This window comes from Eschrichtius robustus, chromosome 19 (assembly GCF_028021215.1).
Source record: "Eschrichtius robustus isolate mEscRob2 chromosome 19, mEscRob2.pri, whole genome shotgun sequence".
Lineage (NCBI taxonomy): Eukaryota > Metazoa > Chordata > Mammalia > Artiodactyla > Eschrichtiidae > Eschrichtius > Eschrichtius robustus.
Window position 1 is genome coordinate 19255853 of NC_090842.1, and position 6130 is coordinate 19261982.

Genomic DNA, 6130 nt, shown 5'->3' on the forward strand with positions numbered 1-6130 from the left:
GACATACAGATGGCCAAGAAGCACATGAAAAGCTGCTCAACATCACTAATTATTAGAGAAATGCAAATCAAAACTACAATGAAGTATCACCTCACACCTGTCAGAATGGGAATCATCAGAAAATCTACAAACAACAAATGCTGGAGAGGGTGTGGAGGAAAGGGAACCCTCTTGCACTGTTGGTGGGAATGTAAATTGATATAGGCACTATGGAGAACAGTATGGAGGTTCCTTAAAAAACTAAAAATAGGGCTTCCCTAGTGGCGCAGCGGTTGAGAGTCTGCCTGCCGATGCAGGGGACATGGGTTCGAGCCCTGGTCTGGGAAGATCCCACATGCCGCAGAGCAGCTGGGCCCGTGAGCCACAGCTACTGAGCCTGCGCGTCTGGAGCCTGTGCTCCACAACAAGTGAGGCCGCGGTGGTGAGAGGCCCGCGCGCCGCGATGAAGAGTGGTCCCCGCTTGCCACAACTAGAGAAAGCCCTCGCACAGAAACGAGGACCCAACACAGCCATAAATAAATAAATTAAATTAATTTTAAAAAAAAAACTAAAAATAGAACTACCATATGACCCAGCAATCCCACTACTGGGCATATACCCAGAGAAAACCATAATTCAAAAAGACACATTCACCCCAGTGTTCATTGCAGCACTATTTACAGTAGCCAGGACATAGAAGCAACCTAAGTGTCCATCGACAGATGAATGGATAAAGAAGATGTGGTGCATATATACAGTGGAATATTACTCAGCCGTAAAAAGGAACGAAATTGAGTTATTTGTGATGAGGTGGATGGACCTAGAGTCTGTCATACAGAGTGAAGTAAGTCAGAAAGAGAAAAACAAATACCGTATGCTAACACATATATATGGAGTCTAAAAAGATGGTCCTGATGAACCTCGGGGCAGGACAGGAATAAAGACACAGACATAGAGAATGGACTTGAGGACACGGGGAGGGGGAAGGGTAAGCTGGGACGAAGTAAGAGAGTAGCATTGACATATATACAATACCAAATGTAAAATAGATAGCTAGTGGGAAGCAGTTGCATAGCACAGGGATATTAGCTCGGTGCTTTGTGACCACCTAGAGGGGTGGGAGAGAGGCGCAAGAGGGAGGGGATATGGGGATATATGTATACATATAGCTGATTCACTTTGTTATACAGCAGAAACTAACACACCATTGCAAAGCAGTTATACTCCAATAAAGATGTTAAAGAAAAAAAAAAAAGACACATGCACCCCAGTGTTCATTACAGCACTATTTACAATAGCCAGGTCATGGAAGCAACCTAAATGCCCATCGACAGATGAATGGATAAAGAAGATGTGGTACATAGGTACAATGGAATATTACTCAGCCATAAAAAGGAACGAAATTGGGTCATTTGTAGAGACATGGATGGATCTAGAGACTGTCATACAGAGTGAAGTAAGTCAGAAAGAGAAAAACAAATATCATATATTAACGCATATATGTGGAACCTAGAAAAATGGTACAGATGAACCAGTTTGCAGGGCAGAAATAGAGACACAGATGTAGAGAACAAACGTATGGACACCAAGGGGGAAAAGTGGCAGGGGGGGATGGTGGTGGTGGGATGAATTGGGAGATTGGGATTGACATATATACACTAATATGTATAACATAGATAACAAATAAGAACCTACGTATAAAAAAATAAATAAAATAAAATTCAAAAATTCAAAAAAAGATGTTGAAAAAAAGAAAAAGAGACCCAGCGTGGCCAAATAAATAAATAAATACTAAAAAAAGAAAATGAAAAGGTAGTCAACCTTACTAGTCACTAAGGACACACAAAATAAAACTCACAGAAAAGGATAACTAAAATTCAACAGATGAACAATACCAAGCGTTTGTAAGGGTGTGGAGCAGCAGGTATTCTCTCATACCCTGCTGGTGGCAGTGTAAACTGATAAAAACTACATTGAAAAAGAGTTTGACATTATTTACTAAAGTTAAAGGCACATATACCCAAGGATTTAACTTTTTTTTTTCCCTAAAGACCCAGCAGAGGGACTTCCCTGGTGGTTCAGTGGGTAAGACTCTGCGCTCCCAATGCAGGGGGCCCAGGTTCAATCCCTGGTTGGGGAACTAGATCCTGCATGCATGCCACAACTGAGTTTGCATGCCGCAGCTAAGAGCCTGCATGCTGCAACGATGATCTGGCATAGCCTGCATAAATAAATAAATAATAAATAAAATTTAAAAATAAAGACCCAACAGAAATGCCTGCACACATGTGCACTGAAAGACATGAACAAATATATTTAGAGAAGAGCTATTTTTAATAATTTCAAATTGAAAATAACCTAACAATAGAGAAATCAACGGTGCTATATTAACTCCATGGAAGAGTACACAGCAATGAAAAAGAACAAATTACAGTCACACACCACAACTTGCGAGAATCTTACAAAATAATCTTGAGTGAAAGAAGCAAGATATAAAATAATACCTATCATATTATTCCATTTCTATAAAGTACAAAAACAGGCAAAACTGATCTATGATGTTAAAGTCTGTTTAAGGGTATCCTCAGGGGAGGTAATGACTGGCAGGGGGCGTGAGGAAGGGCCTCAGGATTGTTGGTAAAGTGCTCTGTCTTGATCTGGGTGCTGGTTACCTGGTGTGTTCATTTTGTGAACTATATACTGTACATAATTGTGGTGTGTGAATATTTGGCTGCTGTTACACAATCATCATTGGAAGCAGAAGTTCTGTTGAGGTATTCCTCACAACCAATAATCAATTTTTGTAAATGTTCCAAGTATACTTGACCAAAATAAGGAATTTTCCAATGTATGTAGAACTATATACATGTCCATTAGGTCACCGTCATTAATTGTGTTATTAAAATCTTTTATATCTTGCTGGGTTTTTTGTGTGTTTTTTTTTACCTATTTGTAAGCATGACAGTTGTGGTGAAATCTTCCACTGTGATGGTGTATGTATCAGTTTCTCCCTATAGTTCTAGCAATTTATTTTTATTGAAGTGAAATTCACATACCATAAAATTAACCATTTTAAAGTGAATAATTCAGTGGCATTTAGTACATTCACAATGTTGAACAACCACCACTTCTATCTAGTTCCAAAATATTTCAATCACCCTAAATGGAGACCCTTTACCCATTAAGCAGTTGCTCGCCATCCTTCTCTTTCCCCCTAACCACCAATCTGCTTTCTGTCTCTATGGATTTCCCTATCCTGGATATTTCTTACAAATGGAATCATATAATAGGTGACCTTTGTATCTGGCTTCCTACAGTTAGCATAAAGTTGTCAAGGTTCATTCATGTTGTACTTTTTCTCCATTTTTATTTTACTCTTTTTCTGGAATTCCTACTGTGCAGATATTAGAACTTGTTTTTCTATCCTCCCATATCTCTTTTCTGTTTTCTCTTTCTTTATTTTTTCTTTCTTCTTTTGGGAGAATTCCTTAACTTGGTCTTTCCAATTTATTGATTCATTCTTGATTATAACTTTATGCTATTAGATCGCCTATTGTGTTATTTCAATTATTGTGGTAATTTTAATATATGGTCCCATGTGCTTCTCCCATCCAAAGATGGGCTCCATGTCTGCCCACCCCTTGCATCTGGGCTTTGTAACTGCTTGACCAGTGAAGTATGGCAAAAGTGATGCTGTGCCCATTTCCAGGCGTAGGCCCAGAGAACTGTTCTGCTTCTTGGGATGCTTACTAATGGACTGTAGCCACTATACTACAAGGAAGCCAAGCAGCCCAGGGAGAGGTCCACACGCAGAGGACCCAGTGCCCTGGTCCACAGCCCCACTGAGCTCTTAGCCTACAGCCAATAACAATTTGCTGGTAATGTAAGTGAATCATCTTTTTTTTTTTTTTGGTCACGCCCTGCAGCTTGTGCGATCTTAGTTCCCGGACCAGGAACTGAGCCCGGGCCCCTGGCAGTGGAAGCAGGAGTCCTAACCACTGAACCGCAAGGGAATTCCCATGAATCATCTTGGAAGTGAATCCACCAGTCCTAACTGATGCCATGTGGAATAGAGATGAGCTTCCTCAGCTTACTGATTTGTGAGCAAATAAATATTTTTGTTGATTGTTGCTTTAAGCCACTGTTTTGGGGTAATTTGTTATGAAGCCATAGATCACTGGAATAACTATATTTTTCTCTACCTTATATTTCTGCTTGTTCTTTTTTATATTTTCATGTTTCATATTGCTAATATTCTCCCTTATCTTTTGTAATATGTTTATTAGGCTAATTTTGAATTTTTGATCCATGTATTCTAATCATTTTCCTGATAGATGTTTTCTTTTGAAATGTCTGTTCTTCTAAATGTCTGTTAGTTTTTGCCTGTTATTATTGCCCATGAGTACCCTGATGGTGCAGGCTATTTGACCAGTCAGTAGTATGGGGGAAGTTGTATCCTAGCTACAGAGTCCCCCAGAGCCTAAGGTTTCAGTTGTGCTTTAGTGACCTATCTTCCACGCAGCACCTGACCCCACCCCTGAGGAGAGACGCCAGGTAAGAACTATGGGGAACCTTTGCAGAGCATCAGGGAAGACCAAGGAGGGGGCACCTGTTCATTCTTTAGTCAAAAAATGTGTTGGGACCAGGACTGAAGATACCAAGGTAATGAGACCAAAATGATGGTCCTGCCAATGTGAAATCCACAGTCTAGTGGGCATGAAAAACATTAAAGATCTCCACCAACACGTTTCTCCCTGCAGTGGGTCCTATGAAGGGAAAGTGCCCCAGGGGAACACAATCCAGGGGAGGGTGAAGCGGGGTAGTGGGGAGGTGGGGTGTGTTTCAGAGAAGTCTTCTGGGGAAGAAGTGGTACTCCAAGCTGAGGCCTCCTCCATACAGAGGAGTTTGGTAAATGAGGGTGGGGGCAGAGGGTAGAAAGGCATTCTGCCAGGTGCAAGTGCGGCACAGAAACTCCTTGAGTTTGGGGAAGTGAAAGAAGCCAAAGCATCTGAGCATCTGGTCTTCCCTGATGCTCAGCCAGAAAGGCTGAGGCTGGGGAGGAGGATAGGGAGAGATGCAGCTGGAGAGGTTGAAGGGGCCAGAGGGAGCAGGGCCTTGTGGACCAAGAGAAGAGCTTGGGCTTTCTCTTCAGAAGAGGTGGCTCTACCAGGAGCAGGGAGTCCATCGGAAGGCTGCTACTGTGGGCAGGTGAAGGTGCCAAAGCAACAGACCCTGGCCAGGATGACTATGGGGTAGGGGCCAGAATAGGGGTCAGCTCCGAGGTCTTCCTGCCGGGCCCAGCGACGACTCTGATCCCTTATTCTGCCCCAGAGCTGGAGGTCAGAGGGCGCAGAGTCTGAGGTAGGTTGAAAAGATACCACTAATTCTGATATTCTAAAGCCCTCTGAGTCATAAAAAGGAGAAAAAAAAATGGAGACAGAGGTGTGAAGTGGCCTCTGGGCTTTTCTGATAGAGAAACAAATAGCTAAAAGAATGGCCTAGAAAGATAAAGATGTTAAAGTAAAGCCAACTGGATAACTTATCTGAAGCAGTGGAGTAGAAAGTGAAAGAAAATTTAAAAGCAAAGAAGTAAATGGCTTGGGTAAAGGAATCCCTAAGAGGTGAGACAGTAAAAGATAAAACTGAGATGAAAGAACTTGGCTAAAGAATCCAATGCAGCGTCCAAAGAGGCAAACGGGGCTGGGCGAGGGGGATGGGTGTCCTTCCTACCGAGGAGGAAGCAGCCTCTACTGAAGGGTCAGGAATCCCCAGCAGCCTCCAACAGGGAGACATGGAGGGTGGGGGAAGGGAGGGGACTTTCCTGGGTTTCCGTTTCCAAGGTTTCGGAGGAGAGAGGTGGAAGAGAGAGATGATGAAAATGGGGAGGGGGTACTCAGGAATGGTGGGAGGCCCTGGGCAGGACTGGAATGACCTTTGCGCTCCTCCCTATCCTTCCCCATCCCTGAATCACAGAAATGTCACTGAGCGCTCACTAGGCACAAAGCGCAGGGCCAATGCACCCCGTACCCCATCTCACGGCCCTCAAGCAGCCCCAAGAGGTGGAGGCGCATTTCCCCATTTTACAAGTACCGCAACTAAGGCTCAGAGAGGGCGGCTCACCACCCGAGGTCACACAGGAATCGGGCCTACC